The sequence below is a fragment of the Thermobia domestica genome, chromosome 16, assembly GCF_964235325.1.
Source record: "Thermobia domestica chromosome 16, izTheDome1.hap1.1, whole genome shotgun sequence".
Classification (NCBI taxonomy): Eukaryota; Metazoa; Arthropoda; class Insecta; order Zygentoma; family Lepismatidae; genus Thermobia; species Thermobia domestica.
This window is the reverse complement of record NC_137469.1, coordinates 70,634,634-70,653,770: the sequence shown is the minus strand read 5'-3', so window position 1 is coordinate 70,653,770 and position 19,137 is coordinate 70,634,634. Positions and strand designations below refer to the sequence as shown.

The 19,137-nt window shown below is 35.8% G+C and overlaps 1 non-coding gene across 1 annotated transcript; it reads left to right on the top strand.

Moving 5' to 3' along the window:
• Positions 1 to 607: 607 nt before the first annotated feature.
• Positions 608 to 679, top strand: TRNAM-CAU (transfer RNA methionine (anticodon CAU)). The gene has a single exon. It is a non-coding gene; the product is annotated as a tRNA-Met (tRNA).
• Positions 680 to 19,137: the final 18,458 nt, after the last annotated feature.

Here is a 19,137-nt window from a genome sequence, read left to right as displayed (position 1 = left end):
AAATTCGAACCAGGGGGTCTCAAGGAGGCGTTTACCGGGACATGTAAAATAGTCCAAAATGACCGATATTAGTGTCAAATCCATAGTTTTCGCGGTCGTTGAATTGAATGGTGACACACCCACAGGCGTTGACTGCCAAATACAGCCCCCATGCGAAGAATGGGTATATTCAGCTACTTGAAAATAAAATGAAATCTTTCAGTTTAACGTCCCATAATTATGCCCTTTAGGTTAAGGGAGACGATGCTTAAGGGTAGTGAACGATAATGGAAGAATTAATGAAAAGAAAATGTGGAGAAAACGCGAGTACCTCGAGAAACTCACGGAACGAATCACATAATCTTGGTCGGGGATCGAACCAGAACACCACGCACGCTTTATTTAAAAAAAAAAAAAAACTTTCTGACTTAATTTCACTGACTAGCACTGCTCTGGAATATTAGACTCGACAGGGACCCGAAAATAGAAACATCGGGATAGTTAAAATTCCAAACGCTCTCTCATCGGCAGTCGAGAGCTGGTTTACTGCTACGCTTCAGATACCTTTCTTGCAACTTTCACTTCTGAACATTCTATAAATAAAAAGTAATGCAAGATAGAAAAACGTAGCAGAGTGGCGCAGTGGAAGCGTGCTGGGCCCATAACCCAGAGGTCCGTGGATCGAAACCACGCTCTGCTAAGTATTGTATTTTTCTTTAGTTTCATTCAACCACTTCCAAGAGGATAACCTAGTTAAATTTTTTCATAAGTCTGAAAATGTAGATTCACTTTCACTCCATAAAAATCGTTAGCCTTCATAAAATGAAATATTTTTAATATCTTTTCTCTAAATCGATAACAACTTAAATAATTTTCTCGTTTGCAAAAAAAAAAAAAAAAAAAAAAAACTGATTTTCGCTTCATTTGACAGAAATTATGCAAAATCGCTCTTGATCGAGAAATACATTTTCCCAAAGACGATTCTAAACGGGTTTTCACCAAGTCAAACTCATAAATCTACTTCAGCATCTGAAAGGAATAGATAAATATTCCATGAAAATGATTAGGTCCTTTCCAAAACATGTTCTACCAAATTCACACTTAAAACTACTTTAGTTTAAGTTTAGTCCTAGCTAAATTTCTTTCTCCCTTCTGAAAATTATGCAACATACGAGCATAGGTCTTAAGAAACAGAAATTATTTTAGATTCATACAAGGGAAAATTAACTCGGTGGGATCAGTAGAAATCTTGGATTTCTTTCTTTTTAACGTTTTAGATATTTTGCATAGAATTGTGATTTTAATGAAGATAGTCTATTTAATAAGATGGTTAAACGGGTGCAAAGGAGAAGTTACCGGATTTAACCACCTTCCCCTTCGCCATAATCTAGTGGTTAGAGCGTTGGCTGGGTCCCAGGTTCGATTCCTGGCCGGTGCTTCCCCAATTTTTGGCGTCGTGAGGCAAACTGGCAAGTCACGTGAACAGAAGACGTGACGGTCACTAGTAGGGATGGCCAGAACCGGTTCCTGGTGGAACCGGTTTTCGGGTCTGAACGGATCCGGTTCTAGAAGATCCGGTTCCGGAACCGGTTTTTCGGATCCAGTACTGGAACCGGTTCTTCGGATCCAGTACTGGAATCGGTTCTGAAAACCGGATCTCCAAGAACCGGTTCCTCGCGGAACCGGTTCCGCTGGAACCAAAACTTTGTGGCCATCCCTAGTCACTAGGTCCAGAAAGGTCCCGATACGCCGTTTAACGACAGGGCGACGCGGCGAGCTGACCACACGTTCGTCGCTAGCCTGGATGTAGTTCCACCAATCGCTAACAGATGGCGTGGAGCAGCTCAGATCCACAAACCGGGCCTGTTACGCCAAGTGGTTTGGTTTGGTTTAGAAAAATAAAGATTTGCCGCATTAAGGACTTGGGTGCCTCAATCACATCCCATTTTGATAATAGTGGTGGATAGAAAGTGGGTGACATCTAAAAAAATAATCGAAAACGACCTATATGAGTGTCGGTCGAATCCATAGTTTTCGGAGTCGCTAAGATGAATGGTGACGCTCTCGATGCTGTTTAAGCCTAAACTCAGCCTCTATAAACGTTGGAAGAGGGGATGAGAAGTGTTGGAAAGTAAAACGTTCAAAATGGCAGAATAGTGTCTAATCCATAGTGCTCGTGGTTGCTAAACTGATCGGTGACAGTCCTGATGACACTTAACCCCAAATTTAGTGACGAACGTACATGGCACTTGGCGCAGATATTAACAATGGCAACGCCAAAGGCGTTGCTCGTCATTATTTAGGCTATTCTACTCACAGTCAGTTTTTTTTTTTTTAATTTTCAAATATTGAGTATAAACATTAGACCTTTTTTCCTTTGCAAAGCTGGGCACATCTGCTGTATTTTTTTTTAAAAAAATGATATGTGTATTTGTAATTGTCTGTATATTTTATGTTGTATTTATTCGCTTGTGAACAGTGTTAATAGACAACGAGACGAGAAATAAGGTTTGCTCGTCTCATCTAGTAAATTTTGTACAAGTCTTGTTTCGATTCTCGAAGAATACAATCTCGTCTCGTCTAGATTTTCGAAAATTTCTCGTCTCGCCTAGTTTCTAAAATTTCTCGTCTCATTTCATAAATTTACATATAACATTTATGGTCTGATTTATTTTTAATTTATTTCGTCTAGAAGTTATCTGAATCCTTCAGGTCACGCGAAATCCACGAAGAATGTGAGGTAGCATTTGAACTATATTTATTACTAGCAGCGTTCACCCCGCTTCGCTGCGGTCACCCCGGAACGCAATAAACGTTGTTACTTAGATAATTTTTACTTTTTCGCTTTCAAGTGATATGATAAAAACCATAGAAGATTGCATTAAATGTTAACATTATATCGCCTGTCATTTATGTTAACCCGCCCCGCTTCGCTGCGGTCACCCCGGAACGCAATAAACTTTGTTACTTAGATAATTTTTACTTTTTCGCTTTCAAGTGATTGCAGTAAATGTTAACATTATATCGCCTGTCATTTATGTTAACCCGCCGAGTGACACGGTCATGCGGGTTGCATATAAATACGTTTATTTTTACCTATGATGAATAACTAACAAAGGATTTGTACGTTATGGACACTTGAATGGTCAATTATCTCAAGACACTGGTAATTAAAAATTAAAGTGATATGATAAAAACCATCTAGGGTCCAAATCCTAATAACCCCCCAAAAATAAAAGAAATTGGTTCAGCCGTATTAGCGTGATGAGGGAACAAAGGATTTTGTACGTTCTCTTTTATATATAAGATTGAGGTATAATTGTGTAGCGACTTGCGAATTGTTGCTTTGTTGTCTCGAATTTAAAAACGTATTTCTCGTCTGGACTCTCCTATCGTTTTCGATACGAGACGTAATGTTCCCGCCCCTGTAATGCGTCCCTATTCTCTACCTGTTCGAGATGCATTACATATTATTTATTTCAATTTTATCTGTTCTTTAAAACTTTTCGTTTGATAAATAATGTAGGTAAGAAATTTTTGGTTTTTAAATCTGTATCTAAAGATATTTTCAACAGAAAAATGAAGAAGAAGAAAAAAATATATACTTGCAGTATTTTCTATTGCGATTCTAGCAAGTGCATTTTTGTTTCATTATCAACGTAAATAAGTGTGAAAACTCTCTCAATTCAGCCTTTCTGCTCTCATTTTCATACTTTGCAGTCGGTGACGTCTCGTGGAGGTATCGCCAAGGATGTTATAAAATAGAGAGGATCTGCCCATATCACAAAATCATTAAGCCATACGTCACAGCCATACGTATCCTATGATTGGTGATTTTCTTACCTGTGAAAGGTTATTACGGGTAATTTCTTCTCGCTTCTATTTGTACACCCATACGTGCACCATGTAACCATTGTATAATATAAATCTAAAGCAACGACTTAAATAAATATAAACAACAGACACACTGCATGTCTACACACGAAGCTCGCAATGTTTTGAGCCAACATATATGGCGGTCATTCAGTAACCTAATGGGATAAAGATACATATGAGAGGATTCTCTATTTTATAACGTTTTTGTGCATCGCGAGGTATCGTTCAAGAGAATAAGTGACATACTGCATACGCAAAAGTTCTTCCCCAAGACGTCACGCACAGGAAGCCAATCAAAACACTAAACGCGAACTGGGGCTACCTGTTATTTTACATACCTTGGTGAAAACCAGGAAAAATAGAAGAAATTACCTTTAAAAAGGAGAAATAAGTGGTTTATCATTATATATTTAACTTTGTAGCAAAGATAAATCTCACGGTCGAAATATAAAGAGAATGCAGCATAGGTAACTATAACTCTGTACGATTGTACATATAGTTTGTGCAAGGAGGTAATTATGCAAACCATGGGTCTTTAAGTAGTTTTAAGTTGAGAGAGATCATCTCTCTCTCCCATATTCTTCTGCCACCAGAGCAAAGCGAAATTATGAATGATCCCATGCCACATAGTAAATGATTAGACAAACTTCCTCCAAATTTCATGTATCTTCTTCATAATCTTTAGATCAAGTCTAGTATAAAAATATGTACTTCAAGAATTAAAATACAAGTAAAAATTCTGCATCTGATAGATTTTAAACTAATATATATATATATATATATATATATATATATATATATATATATATATATATATATATATATATATATATATATATATATATATATATGGGGGGGTCTTTTACATTATGTTTTAATCATCCATCCGAGATAGACCTAGGATGTCACTTCATCAACATGAGGTATTGTGAAAAGGATATGTTTTGCATAATCGGTACTGCTGTTATTGCTAAGGATTGAAATGAGTGAAATGAAATGTTAATTAATTATATGATGTAACTAAAATAAGAATAATAGAACATAAGAAATGTAAGTATCACCACGAAAATAAAGATAAATATTATAGATGGAAATGGAGAAAATGTATATTACTGAAGTATAAATGATATAAAATAATTTTAATAATAATAATAATAATAATAATAATATAAAACAAGTTTGATAATAATAATAAATAGTCTGCGAAAAGAAATAAACGTGGTACTTTCTGACGACAGAGTATCATCATCTTCATCCAGAACGAAAACTTCCAGGAACTCTAAATATTTCGGAAAACAAACAACCCTAAAATATACATCAACTAAAATATCTTACGTCTAACATTTTCCAAAAGTGTACTCTAAATTTAATACGATACGTACCTGATAACAAATGATCTTCAACATTACTATGTTTTCTTGGTGTACGGCTTCTACTATGTTATGTATGACTTGTGGTATACTTGGATTTCGATACCAGTCAGAATAGAAACTGTAAATGTTGATTGTCTGAATTGAAGAATTGTATATTCGAACGTCTATTTGTAAATTTCTCGAAAGTTATGATCGAAAGTTTGTTTTGAATTTAATTGTCACTGTTTTCTTTAATATCAGCTATTGTGTTACGTATAGAGTAAAATAATTCTGTATTTACTAATTATCTTGGATTTGTAATATGAAATCTTGTTTAGGATCATTTGTTAATATGTACAATTATATGTGTAGTATAAGCTATGTTACATGAGGATTACATAGAACTCTCACCTCGCGTTGTGATCTGTTTTCTTTTTTCTCATGTACTCACATCATTACCGCGAAGCGAGAATTTTCTCCGTTTTAGGAAAATGGGGTAGCATATCCACTGGGCCACGGATGCCCAGTTCTTCGTGGATGGAGATCGACCCGAAGTACTACAGGGTATTTTTAATTCAGACATCGTTGCGCAAAACCTGCAACATCGGCAGCTGAAGTTGTGTAAGTTGTGAGTCGTTTGCAAAGAAGATGGATCCAGAGAACACCATATGGATTGACGCGTGTTTGCACCACACAAGTAGAACATCTGATACTGGCCCGTTTAGGAGTATTACACACCTTCTCGGAGTTTGAGAAGCACATGCTTATTAATAAATTGTATACTAATACACTAATAAAAAAAAAAAGCGTGAAACCTTTATGTCGGTGGAGTCTTACCCTCTCTGGCAAAATCTGAAATGGCGCTACGTTTCGTGGGCACAACAATACTTGTAAGTGTAATACGTGATTTTCTCGCTTTAATTACTGCTATTTTCGTATATGTGTACTGCTGTTGTATAGCTGTAGATATGTGTTGTTTCGACTAATACTTTTAATACTTGTAAAATTTACACTATGCATTGCCATGGTTAAGTGGAAGACGGGGTATGGTTAGCCTTAACTTCACCATGTAAAATAAGACTAAATAAATAAATAAAATACTTATTAAGGACCCTATTTGATTTTTTTTTTTTAGTTGGAAAAATTAAGAATAGAGGGCTTGATGATACAATTGGCTTAGTACATAGATTTTTTCGGAAATCCGAAAGTAATTATTAATACGAAGAGGAGCAGTAGCAAATATGAACATGGAGTATTATCTTTGAAGCAACAATAATTCATGTGGTTAAAGAGGATAAATGCAGTATTTGAATTGATTTTTTTTTTACAAGGAGACGAGGTAAGAAGCATGTCAATTCTAGTCTCATTTTCGAGACGATACTAGAAATTTCACGAATATTGTGGTCGACATTAGTTCACACAAGTCTTACATTTTAAACACTCTTTTACTGTTGAGCTCTTTCGTGACAAAAAGGGTCAGTGTCCGCACCTTTGGCGCGGTAGATAAGAATTCGATTCCCGGCAGGAGCTTATGTGGTTCGGATTCCATGTTAATCAGTAGAGCCACGTCTCAAATAGCCTCGCTGTTGAACGGGACGTTAAATTCAATCAACTGAACTGTTTTACTGTTACATGGTTGGTAATATAAATTGATCAACTGATTGTACGGACACAATGAAGGTAATTTATTAACATATAAAGAAACTAAAGCCATTTCACAATCTACTCCAATAATAAATATTGTTCAAATGTTGCTATATTGCACTCTTCGTGGATTTCACATGACGCGGAAAGATTGATACAGTAACTTCTAGATGAAATTGAGGAGAACAATTAAGTTATAAATTTTGTACATAAATTTACAATAGGAAATGAGAAAATTTTCGAGGCAAGACAATAAAACCTTTTTTGAGAATCGAGAAGATGCGAGAAAGAATTCTTTGAAAATTCAGACGAGACGCTAAAACTTTATTTCTTTTTCTCGTCTCGTTTTGTTCACAACAGTAAACACCAAGTTCCTTCCATATTTCATTCTGTTAATTGCTTACGGAATAAAATGGTTTTTGTGGAATTGTGTTTATAAAAAACAACTTATAATACCTGAAAGAGTGAAGAATTCCTGCCGATACTGCTCTTTCATGTTCAGTAGAGAAACTGCTATTTTTTAATGTTCTGTTAAGAGGCCTCATCCCGCGAAATTAAAATACCGCTAATTTTACAGTAATTATGTGATATCTTCAAATACATAAAAGATAATCGAAATGTGGAACAAGAGCGCCCTAGACAATATCATTTTACATGAGATACCGTTATTATGACTCACTTATATGCTTTCGATTTCCAGTCATTTTGAAAATCGGCATTTATTATCGCGTTTCTAAACGGCTGAAAACGGAAAGCCGCTAAATGACTTGTGATAACGGTACCTCACGCAAAATAATATTGTCTAGGGCGATCTTGTTCCACATTTCCATTATTTTTTTTTATCTATTTGAAGATATCACATAATTACTGTAAAATTAGCGGTGTTTTAATTTCGCCGGGATGAGGTCTCTTAACCCATTAGTGCACAGCGTCCGATAAATTGGACGCGTGCTTTTATTCATTTTTCGAAGAAACTGTATGTTTTCAGCCCTTTAAATCTTTGTAGTTCGTGATTCTAGGAAGAATAGATAGTAGAATCACGAACTACAAAGAATTAAAGGGCTGAAAACATACAGTTTCTTCGAAAAATGAATAAAACCACACGTCCGATTTATCGGACGCTGTGCACTAATGGGTTAACAGTAAGGTTTTTATTATTAAATCTATTTTTGCAATCTACATATTTTATTCCTGTGACATGTTTATGTGCATATAGTATCAAGAAATTCATATCTTAACACTTATAGACACATGGCAATGCATCAAACTACTAGTGATAGTATAATTTGTATCATGTTTTTTGCTTCATATCTGTTCCTGGCTAATTTTCAGCCTCTGATCGAACTAGAGAGTCCCATATGATAGGCGATGGTTCTACTACTGAGTGATTGAGCTCCTACTTTTCCTTACTGAGAAGAAACTTTATTTAATTACTTTTACGCTTATCCAAATACTAAATTTCTCACTCATTTTTCATTCCCCTTATTTTGATTTGCTTGATTCATTAGGCATTTAAAGAGATAAGTTGAATTTAATTCATTTGCTTTGAAGTATACGTTGTTTCTTACTAATTAGATTTAGTAAATGCGAAGACTGTTCCTTGTGATACACCAAGAACATTTTCTTAAATGTAAATAGCTAATAATAATAATAATAATAATAATAATAATAATAATAATAATAATAATAATAATAATAATAATAATAATAATAATAATAATAATAATAATAATAATAATAGAAGAAGAAGAAGAAGAAGAATTTTCATTTCCTCGATATAAAAACATTAGTTTGCATCATGTCAACGGTAGTTCAGTTCTAGAGCACTTACATCTGGTGTGTGAGGTCTCTGGTTTGATTCCATTCTCGCCAAATGGGTTCTGTGGTGGGTAAATGCTATATACGTGAATTTTCTTGGGATTCTCCCACTTTTTCATTCCGTCATTTTGTTCATGTTATCATCACTTTGTCTTCCTTAGCCTCGGAGCCATGCCATGTTTAACTTAAAACATACACACACACAATATCCCTACCAAGCATAGACCAGATCTGAAGAATAAAAGAACAAAGTCTTACTTTAATATGATTAAAGTTATTGGTGTCGTTCTCTTTAGCATTCAAGGCGTATTGTTTAAAATAATAAATATATCCAAAAAAATATTTTCTATGAAGCCATTTTTTTTAAGCTCTTGTGATAAGCTGGCCAACTTTGCCCCGTTGGCCCAATAGACTGCGCCTATTTGTTACTATTTTATGTGACATCACTCGCTACGACGAAAGCTTTATCCAGGTGGCCATGGGAAACCCCGCCCGGAGTATCTCAAGGTGGAATCTGAATCATTGTAATATGTTCAATACTTTTTCACCAGGAATCAAACCCAGAATGTCGCGCGCCAAAATCACACGCGTTAGTCATTTTTTTCCCTCATTTAATTGATTAACAGAAATTTCCTCTATTACTTTGTTTCCAGAACACTTTATTTTTTTGGTTTTCGTCATTTCGGATTTTCACTTTTACTTAATAAAATAAGGACATGAACATATCGTACCGAAGGACTCGATCCGATGCCTCGCTGTCTGCAGCCCAGCACCGAAAACCAATTAGCTTTGACAAAACCCCGTATGTGGGCAAAAAAATTCACAGATTTTCCGGTTAGCGAAGGAAGGGTGGGAGATTAACTATAAAGCAATACAAGAAAACTACTTTTTTGAATCTTCCCCACGATTCACCATGATCCACCACACACCATGACCTACTCTGATCCACTGTGACTCCCTCCAACCCACCATGACCCACCAAAATCCAGCGTCGTTAACTCTGACCCCTAACCCGCGCCCTGCTAACCCACTAACTAAAGTGTTTACACTTGTGATAAAACAAGGCTGTGAAATTACCACTTATCGGATTTTGGATTTCTACGGTCAATGGCTCAATCACCGCTCTAGTTCTATTGCTATTATTACAATTACAAATGTCAATATTCAAAAGTGCCTGAAGTTCTTTTTTCATTTAGATATTCTCATCTCAGATAAGTAAATAGAAATAAATGAAAAAGGAAGAAAAGTGCAGACTTTAAAAATAAAACGTAGCCAAATTCACTAGTGTTCAGAAGATGTTGTCTGCAATGCACTGAGAAGAGTGGATCGGTGGGTCAGAGTGAGTCAGGTGAGTCGATGGGTCAGATTGGGTCACAGTAGGTCGCAGTGGGTTACGTCCTGTTGACTCACGACCCACTCACAAAACTTCACCCACTTGACCCACGGTCCACTGACTCACCTAATTTCTGAATTGTACTTAATTTTCTTTAGAATGCCAAACAGTAGATGTGCATTGCTCCTTCTTGTCCTCTGTAAATGCACTGTGGCTTTAACTAATCGCTGAATTTCGTTAAAGGAATTTGCAAATACCCTACGCATTACACATAAGAATTGTGCAGAGATTTAATTACTTTAGCAAAAGAATAGAGAAAGTTAAACCAACTCAGCTGTAGTAAACTGTCAAGATATATTACCAATATGCATACGCGTTTTCATTTTCTTTCTCTGACAACTATGTAAATGCTTCAAAGAAAGAGAAGAAAAAAATATATATCTTTTAAGATTTGTTTCGTGACAATTAAAACGTGAAAGTTAAATAATTTTCATTTTGACGATGAAAGTAAAATTATTATTATGAATGATAAAGTATTGGTTCATAGTCATGTGCTACTTACACTCAAAGTATATGTTTACCAACATCAAAAGTTATACTTGTAAAACTGTTTATTAAGAGCATACTGTCCGATTTGTTTAAAAGTTAACTACGTAGATTAACAACATTGATCACTTTAATTTCTAATTTTGTGTAAACGAAAACATATTTACCGTAGTTCTATATTTAATGATGATTTTTAAATATTAGAAAATTTAAATCTATAATAGCTTTGTTTTCTGTACATTAAGTTTAAACTGAGAATTAGTTATTTTGTAGTTTTACGATTGAGATTTAGTTTTACGAAAAATAATTGTATAGTAGCATATTTTCTATGTGCATTAACCTTAATATTTATGACTGACAAAAGCTACAGACGTGTTCAAATTATTAGACTCAACATTCAGTTTCTGAATATTTTACTGTTCTTACAATATTACGTGAGAAAATACGTTCGAACTTAGTCCAGATTACTACTTTGTAACTCTGTCCTAATTTCTAGTGGGTGTGGCATATGCTTTTCAATATCAATTAAACAAATGCGTACGTGACATTTAAATATAAATACTATACAGTGTGTGTATCTAAATTGGAAACAAAAAATGAAATGGAATACTTACAAGAAAATTATCTCTCACACAAAGATTACTATTTCGTATGAAATTCGTTATTCTTTATCCTTTGTGGCATGCTATATACGAGTTTAGCACATTTTCACTTCAATTCAGCATCGTGATACCACAAATTGTTGATCTCCTTGATCAATTGAAGTTTGGTTCTAATGTGCTTCTTCTCTAGCTTTTCTTTCATGAAGCTCCAAAAGTTTTCAATCGGGTTCATATCAGGACTAGTGCCTGCCCACGGAAGAACACTAATTTCGTTGTCTTCGAAGAATTTTGTCACAGCTTTGGCCCGATGGTATGGGGCTCCATCATGCATAAAGATGAATTGTACGTCATCAAACCAAAGTGCAATCTGGGAAAGCAGTTCTTCTTGAAGAACTTGCAGGTATTGGACGTGCTTCATTGTCCTTTCTACTATATACCGTCTTCCAGGCCCGAAAACAGAGATCACACCCCAGACCATGACTGAAGTAGGATGGATGCTTCACGATTTATTAAATACATTCCAACTTGAATTCCTCCCAGGTCAACGTCGCACATATTGTGAGTACCCATCAGACTCTAAGATACATGATTCATCACTGAAACACATTATTCTCCAATCGTCAGCAGTCCAACATTCTAGGCCTCGTGTCCTTTCGAGGCGCTTGTTTGCCATGTTTGGAGTAGACTCTAATTTTAGTTTTCTTTCTTGACCATGTGGTTTTGTTCCCTCTACTCAAAGAATCCTTCGAACACTTTCAGGCCAAATGTCTGCGCCATACGCAGCCATTTTTATGCTTAAGTCTATTAGAAGTTGCACTTCTGTTTCCCAGAGACAATCTTTTTAGTTTTCTGATACGGTACCTCTTAGCAATAGCTTTGGTTTTCGCCCACATTTCCCAACCCTATTTTGACTCTTGTTCATTTCAACAGAGATTTTACTCACAGATTTTTGTTCTATTCCAACTCTACTAGCAACGTATTGCTGTGTATATCTTATTTCCGCCAGAAGTATTTTGTTAACTTCCATTTTACACGGAGAAAGGTTTTTTGCTTTTCTCATTATGTTGCAATTACAGGACTACACAGAATAAAAGACTGATACATGAAACACGTCACGATCATTTTAAACTGGCCCATTCGAACTGTTGAACGCTTTGAATATCGTTAACTTCTTACGACAGCAACCACAACACTTCAGACTGTAATTTGTTGATAGGAACCACAATAGCTATCTACTACAACTGAAACACCACTTTCAGAATCACCCCCCTTCCCTTCACTAACACCATCTGCTGTTCACCACTTCAACTGTACAGTAAACAAATGAAGGATCCTATATTGGTGGTTTAACCATTAAATTAAATGTTCTAGAACTCTGAAATGAGGGACTCCTACATCAATTTTGCATTTTTCGAGTGTTTTAAGTCTAATAATTTGAACACATCTGTATATGTATACAGGGTGGTCAATTTATCTCGTTATCAGTATTATGACATTCACCTTCATCAGTACAGTGTAGTACGTTTGATTTTTTTAAAGAATTACGTTATATTGTCAGACAGTTAATGAAATATTGATTTATGATACATGAACAGAATGGCTTGAACGGTTAAGGAGAGAATCATCTTAAAAGCATCCCATCAATAACCAGGGCCGTGCCCCAGGCAATTTGCCACCCCGTGTGGTGGCATCATTGGCCCCCTTTATCCAGAAAGAACAAATCTTGAAAGCCACGATTTTACGTATGCTACCCCATCTTGAACAACGAAGGGGAGGGAAAAGGCACTCGCACTCAGAAAGGTCTAAACACTAACAACTACAAGTATAATATAATATAAGGCGTTGTGCCTGTTTTTTTTTCTTTCTTTAAATGATAATCTATTATGTTAGTGAAAGATAAAGCAAACACACTTGCAGAGGAAAGATGCAAATCCTTTTTATAGAGTTCAATTTTGAGCTTCAATCTTAATATATCAGTTAGCAATTCCAATGCACGTAGCTCTTTTATCTTTATTTGTTGATTTTCCTTCTACATCTGTTAAAAAATAAAAAAAAGAACTTGTTTCTATCTTCAATGACAAGGAATTTGTTTGTGATAAAAAGAAGACTAGTTTTCATATCAAAACTGTGATAACTAACTAACAAGTGTTCGCTATTGTTCGAGAATTGAGTTCTTGTATTTGACGACAATCAAGCAATTCATGCTGGGATTTGTTTGACTATTCGCTTTAGCATTGTCCATGTGACCTTAAACTAATTAGACTTAAACATGATTTATGAATGTAGTATTCAAATAGAAGGTCAGCTTAATAAATTTAACTACCACCACCATAAAGTCTGTTTCCAACAAGAAATATTTATTTTAAACAATGTAGTTATGAGTCATAATAACTTATGACAGATTTTGCTGTCCCTCGAAACTTGTCGCCCCATGCAAATACCCGTGTTGCACATGTGGTAGAGTGTGGCCCTGTCAGTAACTAACCCTTTACGACTTTTCAGCTTGAAAGAAGTGGTTCTATATTATAAGATTAACGATATGTTTATTTGTGATTTTTTTTTAAAATGGAGTGGGACCTTTAATTTAACGCTTGGTGATGTGGGAATATGGAGGGAAACCTAAAAAACTCAAAGACACATATCATTTTGTCCACTACGAACTTTCATGGCCTGGAATCGAACGAGAACTCCTCGCATCAAAGGTAGTTCTTCACCATTGAGTTACAGTAGTACTTCTTTGTGAAACATAAACAAAATCGTTATTTGCCGTTTGACTAGTTAATAATCCATATTTTTAGGTTTTAGGGAAAAATGAATAAGCACCTTGGGAAATCCCACGAAAAAAAAAAAATAAAAATAAAATTTGGTGCCAATATGATGGATCAATGTGACCTGCATTCCTCTGTACATATGAAGGGATATCCATCAACTACTTTCAGAAAACAAATACTCTTCTAATTCACACTGTCTCTCGAAAACAAATTCATTCAAATAACTTTATTGTAATGTATTACAATTACTTGGCGTAACAGTCCTTATTTGTAGGCCTGAGTCGCTCCAACGCCATCTGTTAGCGAAAGAATGAATTACGTTGTCAACTTATCGACTAACGCGTGTCAACGCCCTGTTGCTTCGCTCTGTTTCTAACAGGGGTACCAGGAGCTTTGCACACCTCGTAGGTGTCACGTCTTTTATTCACGTGACTCCCCAGTTTGCCTCACGACGCTAGGTGGACGGGAATTGAACCCGGGACCACGCAGACATGAGTCCAACGCTCTGCCAGTTAACTACGGTATTTCCATTGTAATGTATTGCTGCTAGAAAATTTACAGCAAAGCAGCATAATATATATTTTTAGTTAGATATACCGTATAACCTGACATTTTAAATGTGACCTTTATTGTACCGCTAGCAGAAAAGAACCGAAAATATGTGTTCTGTTGTATTTAATACATGCATACAGAAAGAACTGCCTTTGCTTAGCCATATGAATATTCATTTCCTCATAATATAAACTGACAGTTTCTTTTTTTATTTCTTATTAATCTGATGTATTGTAAGCTTTCTATTTTCAATAACCAAACAACCACTTGACTCATGTAACAATTATGTACACTCATACAAGCTGTTATTATTGAAAAGCACGTCGTTAAAGAAAGAATGCCATAACAGTGCGTGAAATATGTTATCGCGCAATTGATAGTGATTTCAAATCATAAATGAGTGTGACACATTACAAACATGTGAAAGTTAGTTACCATTGCATTACAAACCAATTATAGCTAAACGTCACTCACATTTGTCAAGCATCAGCATGTAATAAGTTTTCAAGTGCGATCGTTTCTTTTGATAGCTTATATATCTTTTTTTAAATTTCTTTTCAAGTGGTTATCTACTGTATTTCGTATTATAAATATGATTGAATGTTATCTATGTGTGTGTAGCATGTAAGTGTACCAAGTTGCAAGTTTCCAGTTGCCCCGAATTGAAAATTGATTATTTTGAGTTGGGTCGTACTTAAGCATAGAATAAGCTTTTAAAAATAGCAGATACACTTTATAACAGAGGTTCTCAACCTTTTTTGACTAACAGCACACTTTGCTGAACGTCAACATCGTGGCACACTTGTTTGATATTTTAATTACAAATAATAATAATAATAATAATAATAATAATAATAATAATAATAATAATAATAATAATAATAATAGTAATTAGAGGGGGGCAAGAGTACGTGGGGGGTAAGGATACGATTCTCTAAAATCAGGTGAATATATTCGCGTATGACAATAATGCGTCACGTGGAGTTTGATGTTAATGGCGTCTAGAACCTAAACAAGTTTGAGTGTGCTGCGGCAAACTACAAGCTATCTAGGTAATTATTTATGTATTTATGTATGTATTTATGTTTTTCTAATAGTTGGATATAATATTGGGACATAAATAGTTAATGAATAACTTGTACAATTTTATAACGATTTCAAAGTACTATAAAGCGTTAGTTTCTATCATATCCATTGTTTGACAGGATGGAGTAAATTGCCTTTCTTCCAACAGTTGGCTGTACAACATCACGGGAAAGTCAATTGTTTAGTGAGGGGACAAGGATACGCAGATACCTACGGGGTAAGGGTACGCGTGCGTACTCTTGCCCCTTCTGTTCTATGAAAAAGAATCCAATTTGATTTAGATCTAACAATAAAAAAAGAATGTAGATTCCGTTGTAATAGAGAGTGACGGCAAACTTCACGAATACTGGTTCCCATATGTAGCCTCTAACGTTAAGAATTCTGAAGAATCCTGATATTTTCTTATGTACGAGAGATAAATTGTTATTCGAAATACCACTCCTTACATAAAATATCTAAGGTGGTGTCTGAGTTTTCGAAACAGATAAACGTGTGAGATAGTTAAATCTGCAGTTATTGAATAACGTTACGCTTGCTTATTTTATTCAGGTTTCAGAAATGCTACGCTTTTTCCCCTTTTATCTTAAATGTCAGTAGTTTTCAGTAATAAATTTCAATGGGCCTTATGCAGAGTCATTCTGACGCGTGATTAGTGCCATACTAAAAAGTTTAACTACCATATGTTTCCTGTAATAGTCAGACCTTTAGTAATCATACGTTGAAGTGACTCTGCATAAGGCGGTATCAGTCCAATGATTGGTATGGGATCCTATAAAGATATATGAAGCTAACCTAACCTAACATTTGACAATATGTAGGTCGAGAAGTTTTCAAGTTACCCTCGTAGATGACAAGGATTCTGTAACTGATGGAATAAGCCAAATTTGGAAATATATTTTTATAAAGGGTCTAAATAATATCTGAATTTTTGTATCCTATGCATTCCCATTACTGATATAAGGAGAATTAAGGATTTTTCTTTTCTTTTTTTAAATGAAAATCTGCAACATCTTTAGGCACAATAAAGCCAGTAGGCCTATTTACCGAAGAAATGGAGGACGAATTAGTGGAATATATCACATTACTGGATCAATTCTTCTATGACTTAACTTGAAAAGATCTAAGAAGAATGGCATACAATTTTGCTGAGCGTGACTAGTTGTCCCATATCCTTTAGCCATGCAGAAAGAGATTGGGCAGAGTCTTTCCGTCGTAGACATATGACTATTGTTTTGCGACAGCCTTCAAAGTCTGGTCTGAGGAGAGCTTGTCGTTTTAGCAAGCCACAAGTTGAACGCTTTTTTAATTGTCTAAAAGATCTTGCAAGAGAAAACTGCTTTTCTCTATGGGATATCTACAACATGTACGAAACTGGCATAAATACGGTTCCTCATAAAGTTCCAAAAGTCGACTAAAAATCAGTTGTGAATAAAACTGTATCTAGTGATTTTGGAGTTAACATAACAGCTGTTTCCTGGTGAGTGCATTTGGTTCCTTTATTCCCCAGATATTTCCCAGGAAACGAATGAAACAAGAATTATTCGATGGCTCACCGCCGGGTTCTGTGGGAATGATATCTGATTCTGGTTCATCAACTCACAACTATTCGTAGAATGGTTCTATTATTTACACCAACATGTGCGATCAAATTCGGTTACGAAAACGGTATTGTTACTTGTTGACAATCAGACCTCGCACATTTCAATCGAGGCGATTGATTTCTGCAGGCAAAATGGGATAGTGATGTTGAGTTTACCACCCCATACCAGCCATAATTTGAAACCATTAGATCGCTCCTGTTTTTGACCCGCTGAAATCCTGGTATTCAACAGTGTGTGATAAATGGATGAGGAATCATCCATCCCGCCTAATTCCAAGTTGCGAGTTTGTTTACTGAGGCTTACTACAAAGCTGCAACCATTGGTATCCAGCCTTCAAGAATCTGGAGTTGTCCCACTGAATTCAGATGTGTTCACTGAAGAAGATTTTCTTCCCTCTGTTGTGGATGTGGTAGACTTAAATGTAGAAGCTAGCTCTGAAGATGAAAGCATTCCTGAAGCAACAAATCAAGCATCAGACCTGAATAGAGCCCAAAATCGTTCATCGGATGATTCACTGGAAGTAAAAAGGGTCCCATGCGGCGCATCCAGATCAAACACTCCTTTGCCAGTTGCTCGTCCTTCTCCATCTGTTACCAAACCTTCAACCAGTAACGATAGGTCCTCACTAGAAACAAGCAAGAGCTCATGCGGACTGTCCACTTCGAACACTCTTCAGCCGGTTGCTCGTTCTTATTCATCTGTTACCAATCCTTCAACCAGTAACGCTGGACTCTCACTAGAAGTAAGCAAGAGCTCATGCAGACTGTCCACTTCAAACACTCTTCTGCCGGTTGCTCGTTCTCATTCATCTGTTACCGAATCTTCAATCAGTAACGCTAGATCCTCACTAGAAGCAAGCAAGAGCTCATGCAGACTGTCCACTTCAAACGCTCTTCTGCCGGTTGCTCGTTCTCATTCATCTGTTACCAAATCTTCAATCAGTAACGCTAGATCCTCACTAGAAGCAAGCAAGAGCTCATGCGGACTGTCCACTTCGAACACTCTTCAGCCGGTTGCTCGTTCTCATTCATCTGTTACCAAACCTTCAACCAGTGGTTGTCAGTTCTCCTACGACTGCCACCAAGCCCACAACCAAAAATCCTGATCTTCTCGAGGTCAATGAGAGATTCTGACAGCCTCTCCTTTCAAGCAGAACTTACTTCTGAAACGGCGCTCTCCAAAGAGCAAAGGCAAACATCAACCTGTACCAAGAAAGCTACAACCGAAGGTAACTCCTCAGGTCAGTGAGGAAGTAGTGTACGAGTGTACATTATGCAATATCATCTACAGTGATCCACCAATAGAAGACTGGAACAAGTGCACAAGATGCCATCAATGGTGGTATGAACAATGTACATCATATGAAGGAGTAGGCACCTTCATCTGTGATAATTGTTAATGCTCTTTTGGGTGCGTACTCTTGCCCCTTTGATTTCGTACTCTTGCCCCACATATAGGGGCAAGAGTACGAATTTGAATGTTTTCATTTTATGCATTATAGTTTTTCCAAGAACATAGGTATATAAAAGTTGAGTTCACATTTTGTAAAGGAGAGTTCAAGTTTTGTGTTCCATGTAAAAGTTTTCCATTGTAACTATTTTTAACCAAAATATATAAGTTTAATTGAAATTTGCGTACTCTTGCCCCCGTTTCCTAATAGTGAAACCAATTAGTTTTTATAATGACTCTATGTAGCACTGAGCATTAATTGCTACTGCTGGAGGTGTTGACTGGTAGAGTCTATCTCGATTTTAATTAATTATTATTAAATTCTTCATGATTTTTAAACTTGATTTTTAAACTTGACTTTTAAACTTCTGAATTTCAAAACACACTTTAGGGTAATTTTAATAACTTTCTGTTTATTACAAAATAAATACAAATATTATTTAGAAAGTAGTTAACAAGGAGCCAAGACAACATGATAAGTCATCAATTACCGTTGAGTTCATTTTTCTAGTCGCTGCCTTAACCTAG